This window comes from Furipterus horrens, unplaced genomic scaffold (assembly GCF_987537825.1).
Source record: "Furipterus horrens unplaced genomic scaffold, mFurHor1.1.pri manual_scaffold_1, whole genome shotgun sequence".
Classification (NCBI taxonomy): Eukaryota; Metazoa; Chordata; class Mammalia; order Chiroptera; family Furipteridae; genus Furipterus; species Furipterus horrens.
This window is the reverse complement of record NW_028327171.1, coordinates 177,533,559-177,556,179: the sequence shown is the minus strand read 5'-3', so window position 1 is coordinate 177,556,179 and position 22,621 is coordinate 177,533,559. Positions and strand designations below refer to the sequence as shown.

The 22,621-nt window shown below is 31.4% G+C and overlaps 1 protein-coding gene and 1 pseudogene across 1 annotated transcript in view; one reads left to right on the top strand and one right to left on the bottom strand.

The window, feature by feature from the left end:
- The window catches only part of ZNF804A (zinc finger protein 804A), a 238,587-nt gene that overhangs the window by 186,701 nt on the left and 29,265 nt on the right, over positions 1-22,621 (bottom strand). The gene's annotated exons all lie outside the window — the stretch shown is intronic.
- On the top strand, positions 11,911-12,409 carry LOC150022350 (ferritin, heavy subunit-like; annotated as a pseudogene).

Here is a 22,621-nt window from a genome sequence, read left to right as displayed (position 1 = left end):
AAAGTGTATCTTATATTCTTCATTAATTCACTGTGAGAAAAAGTTTGGTAGAAAGTACTATAACTCTCATTTGTAAAAGAAAAATCTGAAGTTCAGAAAGTTTAGATGACTTGACCAAGATCATATGACTAATAAGTCACAAAGCAAAGATAAGACTTAGGTTTTATTCTTTCTACTGCCCTATTCTTTGACTATCAGAAAAAAAAAATTTTTTTTTCTGAAGAAGATCAACAATAGGGCCTTAAGTGACATTTTCAATCAGAACAGGTCATTGTTCTAAAAAGCTTGATTTTATCATGAGAACAATCTAGTTCTATAGAATACAGGAACAAGAATGGAAAATGTGCTCTTAGATATGAGCTATTCAGACTGCTTTCATTTTTGGCACAAAAAATCTTCTATATTTGTTATTCTTGTATTGTGTTTATAGGATAGGGTATTAGGAAGAATAAGCTTGGGATGTTCCCAGTCACTAATAAAATGTGGCTCACTGAGCAACTGATAGCCAATGCCTACATAAGATAAAGTAGAAAGAGGAGGTAAAAAGATAAAAGGGTGAAAGGTGTAAGTACATTACTGACTTCTACAGTATTTTTCCTGTTATATCCTAAGTAATGTATTTTGAAAAAAATTAAAGTTTATTTTAAGAAGTTGACCTAAAGAGTCAAGAAAACCTTGAACTTTAGAAAAGGTATTTGAAAGCAAATATGAAGCACCATTGTCTTGTTATAAAGGATAGTAGTATACACTCAGCTAGTATGTATGAGTCAATAGGAAAATATAAAGAAGGGGGTGGTTTTGAGTGTAGGCAAGGAATAGTAAATGATAGCAACTTGTGGACACATTAAAAATAAACTAAGAACACGTAAAAGAAAACACCATTTCTCTTCATAACTAATGAAGTTAGAAAACCCATTAAATCAATTAAATACCATAGAAAACAGAAGAAAAACAAAACAAGAATGGAATTATATAATTAATCTTAGTATCAACAAGAAACAACTATGCCTCTTGATAGTATTGTAATTTGTAGGTTGCTTGAGAATTTTCCGTACTGGAAGAGAATGTAAATAGGAAATGCATATATACATATAGACATATATATTTATATATATATATATGTAAGAGGGAGAGGGTGTGTGTGTGTGTGTGTGTGTGTGTGTGTGTGTGTGTCTGTGTGTGGAGAAGACAGGCAGACATTGACAGTTGAAGAAATGATATCTCACATCTCAGATTATGGGCTCAATCAAAAAGAATTGTGACTGATTTATTCTGTCAATGTCTGGCAAATCTGTTGTGGTAAAAGATCTAATTTACATTCACACAGAATATTTGACATCTAATCTAGGCAATCAACAAACACAGAAAACCTACATAAAGAGCTTATCTGTATGATGAAGGAAAACATTCTCACTGCATAAGCTGCAATTAAATCTAGAAAATGTAATGTAGAACACTATAAAGATAAGACACATAATGGAAGTTTTCATGGTACAATTACAATTCTTTAATATTTAAGAAATGATTGGATATGCTCTTTCAGAAATAATTTGTTATTAAATGTAGTGATACCTATGTATGTGTATATATATTTTTATACACCATATTAAAACAGTGCTCTTTCTTCTTGAAAATAAACATTTTGAAGCATAATTTCCATATAATAAAATAGAATACAATGTATTCCATTTTAATAAAATACATTCTATATAATAAAACTCATTTTAAACATGCATGTCTGAGTTCTAATAAATGCATGAACCTGTTTAATGACAGGCTCAAACAAAATGTAAAACATTTCCATAATTCTAAAAGTTTCCTCATTTTTCTTTTTAGTCAGTTCCCTCTCTGGCTAACGGCAACAACTGAACTGATCTGCTTTCTGTCACTGTAGATTTTACTTTTATTTCTAAGTGCTTTCTTCAGCATAATATTTTGAGATTTATGCTTGCTGTTTCATGTGTCTGTTGTTTATATTTTATATTACCAAGTGGTACAATATTGAACAGAAGTTGTAAGAGTTCACATTTTCCTCTTATTTCCAAATAGGGAGAAACAAGTCTTTCATCTGTAATCATGATGCTAATTGAGGATTGTTCATAAATGTCCTTTTTCAGGATGAGGAATTTTCTCTTGTAGTTTGTTTAGAGCCATTCACATAAATATATCTTGAACTTTTTCTAAACCTGTTTCTATATCTACTATCGATGATCCCATTTTTTCTTCCGATGATCCCATTTTTTCTTCCTTATTCTAATAGAATTAATTAAATAATTTTTATTTGTTTAACCAATCTTACATCTCTAGCATAAACCCAATTTAGTAATCACTTAATCAGTGTGTACTATCTTTTATAGTTATCGATGAATTCAATTACTAACGAAATTATTAACAAAATAATGTTTGTGCCTATGTTCATGAGAGATATTTGTCTACAGTTTTCTTGTACTGCTTTTGTCTCATTTTAGTACCAAGGAAACACTGGATCCTTAAAATAAACTGAGAAACATTTCTTCCTCCTTTATTTTATGAAAAAATCATGCGTTGCTCATTCTATTTATTCCTTCAATATTTGTAGAACTTAATAATGAGTCCACCCAATAAATCACTTAAAAAAAAATTGGAAATCCTAAACCAAAGCACTTCATGTAAATGTTTAACTTTTTAATAATGACATATGAAATAAAGGCTACCTTATCTTCTGTAGAAAATATTAATGATGTTAATTTTCTAGAATCCTGTTCATTCATTTGTACCTCGATACATATTTAAGTTCAGATCTAAGAAATTACAAAGCCAAATTTTCATGCTTACTCAGTTTTCTTGATTTCTTCTTTCAATCCTCCCCACAAATAAAAGTCTAGCAATTTCAGTACTTAAAAATACATATATATTTTTAAATGTGTCAAATCTGTCAACTTTTAATTATTTATAAAATATCTCCTATCTGGTTCTCTTTCATCCATTCACTTAAAAGCCATTCTTTCATAATTGCAATACTTGCTTGAGATCTAAAAATAAATTCAGCAAATACTCAATACTCAAGAATATCAATATCCAATGGATCAAGAAAATTGAAGAACATGTAATTTAAGAACAGTGATAGAATTCTACAAGTATATTTTTGTGTTACTGAGGTTTATCTCATGAATGCTCAAAGTTGAAAAAGACCCCCTAGAACCCTGGCTGGTGTGGCTCAGTAGACTGAGTACCAGCCTACGAAACAATACATCACTGATTTGATTCCAAGTGAGGGCACATGCTTGGGCTGTGGGCCAAGTCCCCAGTTGGGGGCAGGCAAGAAGCAAACAACCACACATTGATGTTTCTCTCCCTCCATTTTTCCCTCCCTTCACCTCTCTCTAAAAATAACTAAATAAAATCTCTAAAAAAATTTTTAAAAGACCTCCTAAAGAAGGTGATGCCTATGCTAAGTCCTCAAAAATACTTACCAATAGGTGAAAAAAATGAAGTTTGTGAGAGTGTTTTGGTGAGAAAAAACAATATAAAAAGTGCAGGAATCAAAAAAACAGTTATATGAAGTACACAAACAACTGCAAAGAGTGCTGATAGAGCTTCGCAAAGGTCTTTCACATCAGTGTCGACCTAGAGAAACGTCAGACTAGTTTCGTTAGGTTACACCTCAGAAATAGATGAATCAATCTCCTCAGTTGTGGGGTTACCTGGGGCCTGTCATGGCTAAAGCTCCATGGAAAATCACTTACTTCAGTAACCTCTGTTGTTACCCAAGGATAGTTACTGTTACTTCTTGTAAATTCATACAAAATGTAATTGAAGCCTTGCCAAGGTGAAGTATGTAGCCAGTGGAAGAAAGAAAGGGAGCTAAAGCAGTGAATTCCCGTCTCTTTCATCTCACGACACACATAATTATTTACTAAAATTCTATAGCACACCAAAAATACATTTTACTTTTGCAGATCTGACAAAAAAAATAAGTATTATTTTGATTCATTCACAACAGACAGCTATTGTTGTGTTGGCTGTTGTCTTTTTTTTTTTTTTTTTTTTTTTTTTTGGACAATCTGAAGGAAAAGAGGTCTGTGCCCTTGACTAAATATTCAGGTATTGCACATTTAAAAATTCTCATGGCATAATATCTGAAAATCGCTGGGCTAAAGAGAGGAATGGTTTCTAGACCTTTGAAGAGCTTATAGGCCACATTATAGAGCCTGGACTTAGTTCTCATAGTGATAGTGAAAAATGGAAGTCATATATGAGTTTCAGGTTGAACACTCTTCCAGATCATCTTTCTAGGAAATGACAAGCAGTATAATTTCCACATACACTGATCACTATTATGAATATATCCACATGTTTTACAGTTTGGAGACTATACTAGATGAATTGCAATTGTGTAAAAGTAATTTCCCTTAAAGCATATTACTTTCTAATAAAATTAACCATAAAAATATGCACATTAAAAGTGTAATCTTCCAAGTCATGTAGGTGACGTTATCATTTATCACCCTTAATGTTTCTTAAAGTTATTTTTACATAACATAAGATTTTCAAACAGTATCATAATATTTATAAATTTAAACATTTGATTAAATAGAGCAATATCCTGTCAAGAAATGGAATTTATCAGAGAAGGACACATGTTTTGAAATAGGAAAATTAAGTAATGTTTCTAGTTATCACTCAAACAACTACTAAGATTTCTATTCTAAGGAGGTCCAAATTTTAACAGTATAAAGTATAACTTTAAAGTGGAATTTGGTGTCTATGATTCAATCTCCTAGTTATGAACTGACCTTGTTCCAATTAAGGATTTATGAAGAAGAGTAAAGAAAGGTAAATGTGAGCATATTGCCTCTGGGAATATGACTGTTGGATAGGAAGCATCGTGATGAGCCTAAGATAGAAATATCCATCATTTTTATACCCTTGAAGTATCCATTCTCCTTTTGACTCACAAAATAATAAGGAATTTGGAGGCAAAGCATTGGAAATGCTGATTTTTATGAACACCTTCAGTGGTAATATATAAAGCCACCTAAGGTTGTATATATCAAATTTTAGTAAGTTCTATGTTGTAGCCAAATTTATATATTCAAAAGTTATATAAATGTAATTAAAATACCATGAAATTCTTTTGAACTTCAAATTTTAAAGTTTATAGTATTGACTTTAAAGAACAAACACCAAATTATCAAAAACACATTCAGTGGTTATTATTGTATTTCCAATTATTTATAATTAGATCATAAATTTTAAGGAAAAGAATCGAGTCCTGGTACCAATAAAAACAGAACATCTCAGGTGAGATCCTGGCATTGTGATTTTTAAACATCCTCAGGTGATTCCTATGTGCTATGAATTTTGGGGACCTACCTAACTCATGGATTCCTAAGGTTAATTGATTTTGAATTCATTGTTGTCAATATTGTCCTTTGTTTTGAGATTGAATTTATCACAGGTTTAGTCAGTGTAAATGCCTCCAAACTAGCTCTTGTGTCCTTGTCACATACCTCTGTCATTTTTTTGAACATACTGTTATTTTCTTTCATAATAAAATCAAGACTCATCTTGTAGTTTTCCAGACCCAGCTCTGAGGTGTCCCAGAGAAACCAAGATCTGGCCACTATGTGTGTGCATTGTTACTGAGCAGCCTTTTTTTCTAGGTTCCTTCAATAGGGATCCAGTGCTCAGAGCTGGCCCAGGATGGCTTATAACCCTAAACATCCACTTTCTGTGACTAGCAACCTTCAGTTCACAGTGAACTCTTTCTCCACAGTTCTTGTTCTTTGTACTTAAAACAAAGATGATCACATACAAATGCCCTAATTTGTGTTGGGGTTGCCAACATCAACGGCAGATTTAAGGTAAAGTAATGTAGATAGGGAAAGTATAACAATTTGTCAAATTCATGATTTCAGGTGGCATAAATAGATTCACAAAGAAATATTGTTTCCTAGTACTGCTTTATCCATGCTTTTGTACTCAACAAAGGTAAAAAACATTAATAGAAATGTTTGTCTGATATTCTTAAATAATATTATATGTCTAATATATAACCATGCACAATAACATTTTACATCGACAGCAAAATATTCATAGAAAGCAGTAGAAAATGTCTAAATTTAGTAGAAATAACTTTGAAATTTTATGCTATAATAGCTGTACATGTATTTGAATACAAAATACTGATCACTATCAAGGAATATGAATTCAAAGTTAGAAATTGATTTAATGAGTAATAAAATCAGAGAAAATATCATATATTAACATGAAAAGTATATATGTATTACATTTTACTAGGATAAAAAATTTTGTTAAACAGCACAAACAAAACCAGAATAAGAAAAAAAGAAAGTTTACATTAATGAGTATTTCATTGAAGCATTATTGGTTTTATTTTAATAGAAAGACTAATAAAATTCTATTTTGAATATTAAGTTAATTTTTCAGTTTTAGCTAATGTGTAACAAAGTAAATGCTTTCCTTCTATATAATTTATGTTGTGGGTAAATGTGTTTATGCATATATGAAAATTAAGTACTATTTGGGCATATTAAAAACAATTTTCACCAACTTTAAGCTTTGTATAATAATTTGTTAGAATTTAAAAACTGATGAGGTAGAGAGAATAACTTAAAATACAAATTTAAGAGTTCTAATGTTTTTACATAGTGGGATTTTAGAAATAAAGTGTTTATTTTTCTTTTATGTCTTATCAGGCACAACATTTGAGAAATAATGAGGCTTCTTAATATTTTCTTAACATATTATGTATAAACTATTACAGTAGGTTTATGCTAAGTCTGTGAACATAAATAACTCATTATAGATTGTGGTGTATTAACAAATAAATAAATACTTATTCAGGGCAAGAGGATGAAATAGCATTATGATTTCCAATGAGAAACTCTTGCAGATTTTTACTCTAGGTATTTTGATGAAGATAAAAGGACATCTGTCTGGAAAAAGTCTTGCCATTGTTAATATAACAAAAACAGTTTGCACGATATTGATGGCAGACAAGGAGAGTGGACTGGAACGCACTTGCGTAAACAATGGCAACTTCACTGCGTTAGTCAGTGGGATCTGTAGATGCCACTGAGTGAGCATGTGTACTGTGTGGAAGTTGCATTCAAAATGACTGAGTAGATCAATGAATCTGCATCAAATTTTGCATTAAGTTTGAACATTACTCCACAAAAACCATCTGGATGATTGAGAAGGCTGCAGCTAGGGGAAACTGGTGACTGGCAGCTTCATTAAGACAATGTGCCCACTCATGCATCACATCTCATGCAGAGTTTTTTGGCAAAACGTCAAATCACCCAGGTGATTTAGTCCTCCTACAGCTTAGATTTGGTGTCCTGAGACTTCTGGCTTTTCCCAAAACCAAAATCACCTTTGAAAGCGAAGAGATTTCAGACTGTCAACGAGATTCAGGAAAATATGATGGGGAAGCTGATGGCAGTTGGGAGGACTGTGTGAGGTACCAAGGTGCCAATTTTGAAGGGGACTGAAGTGTCATTGTCTTCTGTACAATGTTTTTTGTATCTTGTACCTTCTTCAATAAGTGTCTCTATTTTTCATATTACATGGCTCGATACCTTCTGGACAGATCTCATATAATTATTTTAAAAATTCAGTTTGGATATTTCAAAAATTAAGAATAAAATAGCCCTGGCTACTGTGGCTCAGTGGATTGAGCATCGGCATGCGAACCAAGTGTTGATGGTTCGATTCCCAGTCAGGGCACATGACTAGATTGCATGTCAGGTCCCCAGTTGGGGGCGCAAGTGAGAGGCAACCACACAGTGATGTTTCTCTCCCTCTCTTTCTCCTTTCCCCTCTCTCTAAAAATAAATAAATAAACAAACAAACAAATAAATAAATTATTTTTTAAAGAATATAATATTGGACAGTTAAACTAATAAATATTTACCAAAGTATAAGGGGTAAGATTGTGAGGAACATATTTTATTTGCTTTATTTAATAATATTTTTGCCATACAAATATAAGATTCATTATATTGTGTTATATCCCATAGTTGAGTCTCTATGCAAGGTGATTATAGTGTCTGGAACAGTAATAATTAGTTTCTTTGCTATAGTGCTTAATGATATCTAAAGAAAAACAAGTGGACAGGTTTATAATGTTACTGCCAAGCAACTACTTATTCTTGAAGTGGAGCATCTAGCCTGACTTACTTGCTAAACTTCCATAGGAAATCCTTTCCTTTGCTGTTAGACAAACAACATGTAGTTGTTTTAAGGGAAAGAGTGCTTGTTTTGACAAAGAAGAGAAACTGTCTTGTTGGACTGGCCCTGTGTATATTATCTTCTCAACAAGTACATTTGGTTAAAATATAAATAAATTACAAAAGCTCTAGGACTTCGCCAAAGTACTTTCCAAAATGATAATCTCTATTTGATAGTTATTTCCAAAGGAAAAATTGCTGTAAATTTTAACCAATCTTTCATGCAAGAAAAGATTCAATTTTTGTAGGTCTCATGTTTATACAGCTTTAAAATATACATATAAAAAATTATTATTACAAAATTTCAAACAAAATGGATATTAATTTCAATGAAGAACATACACAATGAATGGAAATATAGTGCTGACAAACACCACAAATATTTTCTTTTGGCTTGTATTAGTTTCCTATTGTTGCTGTAACAAATTTCCACAAATATAGTTGCTTAAAACTAGGGTGGTCGTAAGGCAAAAATAGGTCTTATTTAGCTATATGAAGGTGTTGACAGAGCTGTGCTCCTTCCAAAATCGCAGGGGAGGGCCTACTTCCTTTTATTTTTCTGCTTCTAAGTAAAATAAGCACCTCATTCCTTGTCTCCATCTTCAAAGCCATCAATGAAACATCTTCAGATCATTTAATATCTCTCTCACATTTGCTTCTGTCATTGTATCTCTCTCCTTCTCTTCCTTTGGTTCTCCTGCCTCTTTTTTCTATAGAAACCTTTGTGATCATGTTGGGTCCATCCAGATATTACAGGACAATCTCCCCATCTGAAGATTCTTAGCTTAATCACATATGCAAATCACTTTCCCATATAAAGTAACATTTTTATGGGTTTCAGGGATTAATATGTGGGCATCTGTAGGAGCTATTATTCTGCCTACCACACAGGTTAACTGCCTACTTCCAACAAGTTATAGCTCTTTTATTGTAACTGAATTTAGGTATGATCAGTAATCCTTAAAATATACAAATTAATCAGAAATTAAGGCATGCTAAGAGTAATTACAATTAATTTGTAAATTATTGCTACATTGTATTGAACTATTATACATATTTCTCTTAGCAATTTATTCTTATGGTCTACCAACTGACTTAATGAACAATTTGAAATCTGGGGAATATTAGTTTTATAACTTCAATAGTTTTATCCTCAGTTATTTTACTGTTTATGGTGATTGTCCATGTTGTTTTTCTGGAACCATCAAACTTCATACTGCACAAGAAATGTCAAATATAGTAAGATACTTTCTATATTTTAGGTAAGTTGAAAGGAAAAATAACTTCAACCATTTTCCTTTAAAAATACTTTGAAAAATTTTACAAAAACATGTATCTATGTGAATACATAGTTAGGGTATCTCCTAGAGTGAGGATGGGACTCATTGAGAAGAAAGATGTTTTGGGAAGGGCTCCTGGTAAGCAAAGCTGAGGTCAGATAGAAAATGTTAAGCTTCATTTGGATATCCCATATCACAGGTTCATTCAATAAAACAGCCATACATTAGCTTTTAAAGAATTTAGTCCTAATATTCAATATATCTGCTAAACAGAGGCATCCATAGATACGCAATAGTAGAGTAAAAAAGATTCTATATCTGACCAAAAGACTACAATTCCGGCAAGACAAGAACAGGAATGATGTATTTTTTACTTTCCCTTCTTCTACCCCAATTCTATTGGATCTGTTGAGGTTTAGAAAGAAGAAATAAGGCAGTATGGAGATTTCATTTGAATAAGAGGTTGATAATTAAAACTAAAAGGTATTTACTGTAATGAATAAAAATGACCAAATGTAGAAGAATCTGCCAAAGTACTCATTGAAGGTGAGTAAAAGATAACTTATCAATACATAGATGAAATTGTTAACAGAATATACAAAATGATGTTGCTAGAGAAGACTACTCAAGATTTGTTACAAATAGAATTATTGAGGTAAAGTGTATGAACATTTAAATTTTTGTTAGATTCTTTTTTGTTTACTTGCAATAATGCTGTATCATTATATAGTCTTACCAACCACTTGTAAAAGTACTCAGTTCCTGATATCAGTGAACAGTGTGAACATTAAATACTGGGTGGTGAGGGCATAGAATGTAAAAGTAGGTTTATACTGTGAGTATCCAAAACAGAGTTTATTCCTGTGTTATTATCTACTAATATTTGTATTATTTTTCTTTGATTATTGTTATTATTTTGTATCCTCACTTACATAATCAGAGAAGGAAAACTCTGACTCCAAAAAACCTCCGCTGCCTTGCGGCATACCTCTTCAGGGGAAAGGCTAAGGGAGTAAACCCCGACAGAAAATCCGGAGCCGGAGTCCCTAAGGCGGTTTGACGTTGTAGTCAACACCGGCAACTCCTGCGGCGCACCTGAAGCCAAGCTGTATTGACTCCGTCTTTCCCTTGGACCCTTCAGCTGCGAAGAGAGGGGGGGTCTGCTGCATGGGCAACAGCAGACCCTCCATATCACCCTGCCCAGGCTCTGTAGCTTCAGTAGAAGCTACACCATCGTCTCTCGAGACGGACGGATGCCGACGACTTACATAATGATGGCTAGTAGTTTAATCAACTACCAATGAAAGTGGATACTTAAGCCTTCTTTTGCCCACCCCTGTGTTTGTTAAGTCTGATATTCTACTATTATTCAATAATTTTTAAGGCAACTAGTGAATTTTTGTATCCTTGGATTTTATTTGACTTTATATGCCTGCTTCTGTGTAAGCTCTTTATTAGCCCTTCTCATGAAAGTCTATTTGCTTGATCCAAATAGCTTGATACTCACATTCTCCAAATCCAAGGGTTCTGCTTCAGAGGTTCATACAGTCAAATTCTTGCTAGTTTAATGTACTATCTGCCTTTATTTCAATACAGAAAACTGGGTGGGATTTTTGTTTCACAATTAAAAGTTACAGATATTCTCTGGAAGAAAGAAAAAATGGTAGGTTAAATTTTACCATTGACTTAACAGGAAAAATAGTGTTTCCAAAGTTAATTAATTCATCTGGAGAATGGATAAATCTCCACCTTCAATCTTGATAGTAACTATGTACCAACAGAGGATTAAATGCTGAATGTATCTGTTCTATTCAATCAGCACCTATGTTGTCTTGATAGTTCAATATATTGAAAAAGCTTCCAAGTGTAGCATTAAATAAGCCTTATTAAATAATGCATAATCAATTATAATTAAAGATGCTATGCAAGTGACTCCAGTATTATTACCTAGAATATATAATAAAGCAGGCACATTTTAACCTTTAACATATTTATAGTACTAAAATCCAAAACCCCTATGTTAAGTTTGAAATATATTCCTGATATTTGTTTTCCAGTATTGTCCTGTTTTTGCTGGGGAATAGAGAGTGAAAGGGGGTGTAGATTACTATCCTGCTTCGCTTAGGTAAAGGTAAAAATTTGTTTTCACTGTCTGGAGACACTAAATGCAGAGAACCCAGAAATACGTAAGGCTTACAGGTAGGTTTGGGATATTGAATGGCTGCTAACATTTCAAAAATATATGAACAACATATTAACATAAAATCAGCACTATTGTAAGAATTACCGAAAGTTATACAAGTTTTATTATGCTTTAACTCAATACTATTACAGTTATTAAAAAAAGTTAACAGATTAAAAATGTTTTTTAACTGGTTTTCTCTAAAGCTGAGATGGCATCCCAGGTTAAGAACCTCATCTCTAAAGAGGTTAATCACGTGGCAGTTTATGAGCTGCACATCAGTGATGTTTACTTATCTATGTCCTGTTATTACAATGGAGACATGGGAGCACCTCTCTTTCCCACATTCTTCGAAGACCAAGCTGAGGTGAAGATGGAGCACGGGAAGCAGTTCCTAAAAATCTGAGAAGACATTTGGGTCAAATCTGCCTTCCAGTGATTAAGAGGCCTGATATGGAAAACTGGGGAACTGGCATAAAAGCTCTGGAGTCTGCTCTGGAGTTGGAGAACAAGTTAACCCAGCTTCTGCAGGACCTGAAGACTGTGGCTTTTGAAAACAGTGATAAGGATCTCTTATGCTTCATGGGAAAGTACCTGGATAAACTGAAGAGGAACACAAACTCTCTGGAACACCAGCTTACATATCATGAGGATTAGAAAAGCAGACCCAGCAAGAAGACCCATTTAAAAAGCCTGCTGAACAGTCTTAACATCTGAAGGCAACAAAGCAAGTCTTCCCACTATAGTAGGTACCAGAAGCAGCTACTTAAGAATCTTAAACATCCCCATTTGACAAAACACTGTTTTCCTTCCTTGTTGTGTATACAAATAAATCTGTTTTTGTGTTATAAAAAAAAACTCAATATCACATATTTCTTAAATCTAACCTGTGAGAAATACCATATGAGGCCTGTCCAGAAAGCATCCAGCCATATGAAAAATGGAAACATTTACTGAAGAAGATACAAAATACAAGAAACATTGTAAATAGGACAATGTTGCTTCAGTCCCTTTCAAAGTAGGCACCTTGGAATCTCACACAGTTCTCGCAGTTGCCATCAGCTATCCCATTATATTTTCTGAATCTCATCGATCATCTGAAATCTTTCCTTTTCAAAGGTGATTTTAGTTTTGGGAAAAGCCATAAGTCACAGCGTGCCAAATCTGGGCTCTAGTGGATCTGAGTCACCTTAGTGATTTGATGACTCACAAAAAACACTCTGCACAAGACATGATGCATGAGTCGTCGTGATGAAGCTGCCAATCACCAGTTGCCCATGGCTGCGGCCTTCTGAATAATCCAAATAGTTTATGTGGAGGAATGTTCAAACTTAACGCAAAATTTGATGCAGATTCATTGCTTTACTTGCTCAGTCATTTTGAATGCGACAGCCACACAGTATACCAGCTCACTAAACAGCATCTACCAGCCCCACTGACTAGTACATGAAATCATCATTGTTCACACAAGCACATTCCAGTCCACTCTTCTTGGCTGCCAGATTACATTGATGTAGTGCAAACTATTCTTGTTATATTAACAATGGTTGGACTTTTTCCAGAGAGATCTTGTATAATATTTCTCTTTCATGTTTTAATTAATTTTAATAATTAATATTTTAAATTTTTATTTTAATACCTTATTTTATTTATTCATTGTATGTTTAAAATGCTTTTACAAGTTCTTCAATACCTCTTGGTAATTAAAAAAAACCTTTTTCCCATTATACAACTTTAAAGTACTTTATTTTATTACTGTAGCCTCACTCCAGTCCTCTGGATCTTTAGGCATTTAGCAGCATAATACATTGGAAGTAGATTTTCAAGATGATAAATGGATCATTAGTTGCATAGCTTCCATTATAAGTGATAGATGAATAAACTAAACCTGAAGTTTTTATGTCTTCTGAATTTTCTTTTATTATTGCTTTTTGTGTAAGATAGCATTTAAAGCAGTTCTTTGATAAATGAAAAAAAAATGGATATATTTATTTTTTTAAATCTTGAACCACAAAACATATCAAGCATTGTCTTATATTTTCTTACATTTCTATTGAGGAGAGTGGCATTAATAAGTTCTTTAAATAATGGTGTGAAGAGTTTAGCTTAGATTTCTCACCCATATTAAAATGGAAAATGGAGGAGTATTCATTTATTGGCTTCATAGCTAATGACATTGGACAGGTCACAGCCTCTCTATGGACTTCAATACTCAACTTTCTGAACAGAAGTTGAATCAATTATCTCTAAGTTTTTATGTAGGTGTTAAAGACTATAAATCTAGGAGAAGCAGAAAAATCCCTTAGGAATGGAATATTTGAGTCCCTATTAGTCACTTATATTTCAGCATGAGTTTATTGGAAACTGCTGCCATATAGAACACCTGGTAGTGAAAATAATAGACTGAAAGAACTACTAAACAATAAAGAAAACAAAGACTAACTGTGGCCCTTGAAGTCCAACACAGCTTTTCAGCCATTATTTTAGCCAAAAATTGCTTGAAAACATATTATTTAATATATTGATTTCTAATCTAATATAAGGCTTATTCTTATTTTGTGACTAATTTTTACTTGTAAGTCTTTTAAGAAATGATTTACTCTTTTAACCACAGCATTCACCATAATGCCAAGGATATCATAAATATTCAGTAAATCAGTAAAATTAATTACACAATATACCCCCTCTCATATTATTTTCTTCTGTGCCTAAAGCAACATGTATATTCAGTAAGGATATTTGATATTTAGTTCAACAAGAAACTTCAGAATACTGAATGCAATTGTTATCAATAGAAAGATTAGAAATAACTGTCTTAAATTTATTATATTTAATATTGAAGCTTTGGCTAATATTTAATTATTTTAGTAAATATAATTAATATCAATAGGTTTTCCATATCAATGTTATATAAAATTAAAATTGTGCTTTGAAATATTTGTATATCTTTATGCAACTGTTATTATTTGCTCATCAAAAAACTATCAGTATCTTGAATTTATTCTCTTTCATTACCTATCCAGTTTATTGAAAAATTTCCACACAAGGCTTTGAAAATAGAGGAAAATCTCCCTACACTTTAACTTTGGAAATTTTACTATGAGTTGGCCTGAAGATAATACTCTGGAAATTATGACTGGTCTACATGTCAAATTATGCTTTATCACCTCATAAATTTGTAAGCTAAACAACTTGGAACAAATGTTTATATTCCTAGATGGAAAATGGATATTTTAATAAAATAGTAAATCTTAATAAGTTTATTTTGAGCTAGACATAACTTATATCAAGGGTGTTTGATTACCAGAATAGAATCATAATACATGAAGCATGCCTTAAAAGCATACACAATCTCACAATACCAGCATAAATATTTTCATTTTTTTCTTCTTGCCAGTTCATATATAAGCATATTTTACATTTAAATATTACCTTTTCTCCTTAACACTGTATTATAAATATTATATAATTGTTTTTATACATATGACTGTAAATGACATATAAATGACTAAATTAACATTTTAATAATTAGTTTTTTGAACATCGCTTAGTGATACCTCTGAACACAGAGTTTTTTAAGGTATGTTCATATAGTTAATGTTACACTTACATATATGCATATAATTTAATATTTTTGTTTACTTCTGAAAAGTTCTTACAAATGAAATACTTAGTTTAACAGATTATAAAACTGTTAATTTAAGTAAACTGATATGCTTTTGAAATTAAAGATTTTAAAAATATTACCCTTTAACTTTCCCATAAACTAGATATATAGGTCAATAAGAAAAATATTTTGAGAAAATTACACAATTTAGTATGTGACTAATTGTTTTGATTTTGTCATTTATTTTATTCTTCATAATTGAGTTGACAGTTTATATAATAGACAATTTTAATGGTTGTTCTGTTGAGCACTTCTGTGGGTGGCTTCAGTAGTTATGTTTTTAAATTTTGTAAGAACTTTGTTGCCATAGTGATTATGAAAAGTAAATTACTATAGTAAAAAAGTAAAATACACAACTGAATTTCAAAAATTGGTGCTTAAATTGTTTCTTTAAATTCACATGTTCCACTGCACCTGGAAAAAAAAAAAACTTTAAATATCACTCTATAAATTCTTGAAGAGAAAATCAATTTTACCAAGAAAATGGATTAAGTTTTAAAATTATAAGTCTCAATAAAAATGTTTACAATACATAATTTAAAAGTTTATTTTTAGGGTTTTTAAAATAAATTTATTGGGGTGACATCAGTTAATAGGATCATATAGGTTTCAAGTGTACATTTCTATGATACATGATCTGTATATTGCTTTTTGAGTCCACCTCCCAAAGTCAAATCATCTGCTGTCACTAATATTTGGCCCCCTTTGCCCCCCACGAATAGCCCCACCAACCTCCCACACCTTTCCCTCTGGTAACCACCATACTGTCATCTGTGTCTATGAGTTAGTTTTATATCTCACATATGAGAGAGGAAAATTCTAGAAAATATATTTGGTGGAGTTTATAATTCACCCTATAAGAAGTTATAGATTTAGAGAGTAATGTTAAATACTGACTAAAATAACTAAAATGTTGAATATATTTTTTAAAAATAGAATAAAATTTAAGTGCGTTGATGAGTTAACATGTACATAAACACAGTGGAGAGCTCCAAAAAATTGGAAACCAGATATATTGGAAGTAAGCAAATACCAATAGCAACATTCTCATTGCATTTATACAAAAGTTGAGATCTTGAGCTACAGATTTGACACTGTATGGATTACAGAAGATAGGAACTCTTAACAGAATGAACCTAAAGTGTGCAGGTGTGGAAACAAACAAGAAATCTCCAATAGAACTGAAACTTAAGAGCTAACAGAAAAAGGAAGAACAAAAAACAGAATCTTGTTTCTCTACCCTTCTCAAACTGCCTCCTCTAAAGACAATAAAAACCTGGACTGTTGCCACTACCCGTGTTGATATTACATCAAGGAGAAAATAAAAACTACATGTATGACTTAAAATTTTGATTTTCCCCAAATGCCAAAATTTACTTTACAGGAAATGTTCCAAAACTAATGTATTTAAAATAATTCAATTTAATATTGCCCCAGGTTGGTAGAGAGAATGAAACATTGTATGAGCCAACTACAACTCCGGGCATAAAATTGTCCATAAATGAAATTCAAAATAATTAGTACCTCATTATAATATGGGAGAAATTAACACATAAAGAAAAATACCTTTATATATACACATAACACACACAAAAAGGCACTATGCATAAAAATTGATGTAAACAACAGAAGTAGACATGAATAGATTTTAGCTATTGTATTTATCAGAAATAAATTTAATAAAATAAATAAATATAATAAATATATTTTTCTATAGACATAAAGAGAAATTTGGAAAAGAGTCAAGTGCAATTTCTGCATCTTAAATTATAAGTAAAAAATTTTAATGTATAGATGAAGCAGTAGTTTAGATATAAATGACGAAGCAATCAATAAACTGGAAATTATTTATTAATATTTCTTCTCAGACACCTAAAGAGGAATTACATTACGCGGAGAAAATTGTGAGGAGTCTTGTTGAAACAACTAAACAGAGAATGGGCAAGGCAATATTTTAAAAGATAATAGCTGAATATTTTCCAAAAATTTTGAAAGATATTAATTATATCTGGGAACACATCTATTCTCAATGATGACAATTAATGAGAAATCCTGACCAAGACCTATCACAGTAAAATAGCAGAAAAGCAGAGGAACACAGATAAAGAAAAGACAGTAAGAAAGCATTAAGCAGCTTCAAAAAGAAAAAGTCATTACAGTAGTCTCTCTATTGCGGTTCACTTATCGCGGCCTCACTGTATCGTGGGATTTTAAAATATACTATATTTAATTATTTATCGCAGATTTTTCGCTATATCATGTATATGTATGTTGTTAAAGTTACGTAGGTTTAAGAGTGTAGAATAAATGTAAGGTTCCTACTTCACGGGGGTGTCTAGAACGTAATACCCACGGTAAGTGAAGGAATGTAAATGGCCAGTGAGTCATTAGGAATGACAGAAGTCAGAAGACTGAAGGAATATTTTTAATAGGATGGAAGAAATATCTGCCAATCAATAATTATTTACATAACAAAATTATCTTTATGAATGACAGAAAACTAAAGATATTTTCAGACAAAAATAGGGAAAAACTGATTTTACACAAAGATATTCAGTAAAGTGAATTTTAAGGAGTATATTTCAAGAAGAGAAAAACTGGCAATTAGTGAAGTTATTAAATTCAAAAAAAAATTTTAAGTAAGCAGATAGGAAAATGTGTCTATAAATAACTTAAACAATCATTTGTTTTATAAAACAATACTCATGTCTAATTTGGAGGAGAAAGTTAGAACTTAAATCCTAGACAGAATTAAAAACGTAAATAGATACCAGGATGAAGGCTAGAGGAGGGTTAAATAAGTCTAAGACCTTTTTTGCTATTTGAAAGAAAGAAAATCCATTAGTTAAATTTGGATGTGTTAAGTAGAGTATGACCTAATGTACCTGGAAAAACCAACAAAATAATAAAAACAAATAATTAGAGGAATAATAATAGTAAACTAATTTTAAAGAACCATCCAATTCAAAAGAAAGCAAGAGGGAGTAAAGAGAGGACAAGAAAAAGTTGAACAAAAAAGTTAGTACATTATAAGTTTATAACAATAAGTTCAAATATAACGCTAATAACCCCAAATGTAAATGGACATAACATAATTTATATGGGGATGTTTTAAAATGCTGTTTTAGGTCCAAGAAGCAAACTAGAAAGAAAAAATTTTAATCTGATAGTAGTCAAGAATTTGTCTTTTTTCTTTTTTTTTTTTTCTGGATTCTTCATACATCATCCACTACTTTTATCAGTTTAGAACACTAAGAGATAGCTATAAATAATATTTTGAGAAAAGTCAAAGTGTTTACAGCATTAGTAACCTCAAGATAATCCTCTTGCAGTGTTGACTGTCTCAGATACGTTATTCATAAGAGGTACTGAAAATCATCCTAGACATCTTTCCCATCTGTACTCTCCAATCCTAGCTGCCCCAACATCATGCTGACTCCTGCCAACCCCTTGAATTCAAAATCTCTCCATCCTAACCATATCTACTCAAGTTCAAATGGCCCTCAATATGGGTCTGAGCTACTGCAATAGTTTTATACATAGTTAACTCATACACACTTTAAATGTCATCTATCCCTCATTTCATAGTTTTATAAATTTTTAAAAATACAAACATAAAGGTTTCATATATATGTCCATAACTACTCAGGAATGGCTTCATTAAACACATTGCTTTTAGAGAAAAGTAAAGCTCTGTGTAGTCATATGTAACAGTTTTATATATCTGATTCTTAACCTATTTTGGAGCAGGTGGTTTTATATTAAGCAAGCCTCTCTGTCTTTATTTACTTCAGCCACATGTCTTCAATTTTCTCAAATAAACTACAATCTCTCTCTGATATTGGATATTTGGTGATGTCTCACCCCGAATCCTTCACTCCACCTGGAGTTTAGTCCTACTTATTCTTCTGCTATTATCTAAACTGTATCTTGAACAGAATTATGATCTCCCTGATATAACAAATCCTATTATAGGCTCTCATAGCATAAAAATATTCACTTATGGGTCTCTAATATCAGCGACTAGTATATATTTGCTTTTGCAATTGTTTGGATTAATGACTGCGTAATCCATCAGATTCAAACTCCGTAAAGTAGAAACAGGGCCTATTTGAGTCTTTTTTTTTTTTTTCTCCCCCAGATGTGACAGGTATATGGGAAAAACTCCATGTAGAATAAATATGGAATGAACCAGTTCACTTTTTCTGTTTTAAATCTCTCCAGACTCTCCTGGGAAGATGAAAATCATGTCACTACCTTACTTGTTTAATGAACTAAGAATTCCAAGACCAGCAGTACTCAAGACTTCGGCTTTTCACCTAGCTGGGATATTAACTTGAGGAGCTTCCTAGATCAAATCCATTTTTAATCCCTCCTAGTTACTTGTGCAATTTAAAGGATGTTTAAGATTCAGGGAAAAGTTTGAAATAACAATACTTAAGACAAATTATTTAAAGAGCATATTTTCCCTTCCTTAAACATGCGTAATTTACATGGTACAATATATTTGTATATATATTCAATGATATCCAAAAAGTGTCAAGCTCATACTAATTATTACACTGGTTCATGTGGGCATATTGTAGATGCAATTAATTTCAAGGCAAAATCTTTAAAAATAATATAATTTGGTTAAGAAAGAATGGAACACAAGTTTGAAAGTTTTCAGTAAAAATGTAAATTTTAAATAATAAAATATTTATGTATAATAAAACAGCTTCACAAAAACAAATTAATTAGAAAAATATATAATTGAAATATAAATTAATCTTCAGTTTAGATAGCAATAATCAACATATTCTTCCTGGAGAAAGCACAAATATGAAGTTTTGATATACTGATTAATTTTACTTGTATTATGATTCATTTTTATATACTAATGAGAATAGTCAAGACAGATCATCTTAATAATCAGAGTTGACAATAAAATGGTAAACAGAGCATAATTAATGAATTTCTTACTTAGCCTTCTCTGTTATTGGCATTTTATCAGACTAGATTGCTAGCGTTAAGAACTATCTTAAAATGTGTGTTTTATTTAACAGTATGTTTATCCATGGTAGTTGGGGCTAAATTAGACATTAGGAAATATTACATGTAGAGACTCACCTGAGATACTATAATTTTAAATATAAAGAAGCATACATTTATTGTTAATGAGTTTTAATTATTCTTTTCTGATGTTATATAACACACATATGAACGTCTTTTAATGTCTTTTTTTTCTGTTGGTATTAATTTTATTTTTTTCACATCAAGCAATTCATTTGCATAAATGACCATTTTGTTTTGTTTTTTTAAGTTTGTTCTGTGATTATTTTATTTTTTCCTTATGTAATTACAAAAAGCATATAGTTATTTCTTATTTCTTTTTTTATTGTTTTCTATTACAGTTGTCCCATTTTACCCCCATTGCTCTCCCCTGCCCTGCCCACTCCCACCCCTCTCCCACAGTCAATCCCCACCCTATTGTCCATGTTCATTGGTCATTTATACTAGTTCCTTGACTAGATCCTTCCCCTTCTTTCTCCCCTTATCCTCCTTTCCCTCCCTCTCCTTCCCCTCTGGTCACTTTCAGTCTGTTCCTTGTTTCCATGTCTCTGGTTCTATTTGCTTGTTTGTTTTGTTCATTAGTTTTCTGTATTAGGTGAAATCATATGGTATTTGTCTTTTGCTGCCTGGCTTACTTCACTAAGTATAACACTCTCCAGTTCCATCCATGTTGCACAAAGGTAGGAGTTCCTTCTTCCTTCCTACTGCATAGTATTCCACTGTGTAAATTTACCACAGATTTTTGATCCACTCATCCACTGTAGCCACTTAAGATGTTTCCAGTGCTTGGCTATTGTAAATAGCACTGCTATGTACATAGGGGTGCATAAATGATCATTCTAAAGGACAGAAAAATAATTCCTATTAGCATTATAATATCATTTTATCCAAATATTTTAAGGTAGGATAATGTTACAGTGTATATTTGTTTAAACATAGCTTTTAATTATACATTAGAGAGGCTAGGGGTAATGCTTTCCTTCTCAATCATGACATCGTTTTTGTATTAGTAATCATTACAAAAGACTGTCAATAGAACAGCAAGAATATACAAACATAATTACTTCTTATTTATTAAGATTATATTCTGAGTATTGGAGGTATTCTATTTCTATGTAATTCACATGCAGAAATAATTATTTATGCTAAAATGTACATTTTGATATGCCTAAGGAAAACTATTTTTCAAGCTCATTAAGTTAAGGATGAAACTGTGGGTAAACTTCTATCAGGTAGTATACATCTTAAATAGATTTTAAAATCCCAGAAGTATAAATTCTCTCAGTAGTTTTTATAGAGTCCTTAATATAGCTTTTAAAAGAACGACATGTAGAGATTCATTAAAAGAACATTTTTATTTCATCCACAGTGCTGACAATAGAGTATTCAAGATGCACTGCATGATACAACTTAGTCACAAAAAGCAAGACTAGGAAATTTTAAGCAAAAAAAATTGAAAATTACCCTGCCCTCCAAGTATTATATATTTAAAAAGTCTCATTGTCTGCTAAGCTTAGCTTTCTGAAATTTCAAATAAAATAAACTTTTAATTTTTTATTTAAATTCATCTTAGAATGTTTATTGTAAAATACTAACAATATTGCTTAAAATAAATTAATGAAATAATATATTACTAATTGGTAAAATGGTAATAAATAATGTAATATAAAATTATTTATTCCACTCATCCCTATACTATAAAAACTAAAATAGCTTGAAACAAGATTTATGAAAATTTGTTCACCTTAAAATTGTACCTTTTGATTTAGCTGTTTATCCAACTTTTCATCCACCTGTCTCCTATTTTTCATTATAAATAACTTATTTATGTTATACTAACTTTTATGGAATAAAAATCAACTATGTCATTTATGCAGATTATTTCAGTAATACAGATTCAGATAAAGCCTGCTTTTATCATTTTGAATGTAAAATATCATAAAATAGTTTTAATGTTTAAGTTGACTATAATTTTCAAATGAGGATATTTGTGGAAAATAGAAAAGCGATGATAAAGTGCTTAATTTTGTATAATCTGGTAACTAACATGGTTTTACAAAATTTAAATTTAAAAATTATATTTTTTAGATTGTATTGTTGAAACTGATGCTCAGTAGAGGACAAACACATGTCAATTATTATGCCTGTCCTTCTACACCCATCAGCTCAATCCTTAATATTTTCATTTGGGTGATCTTGAATT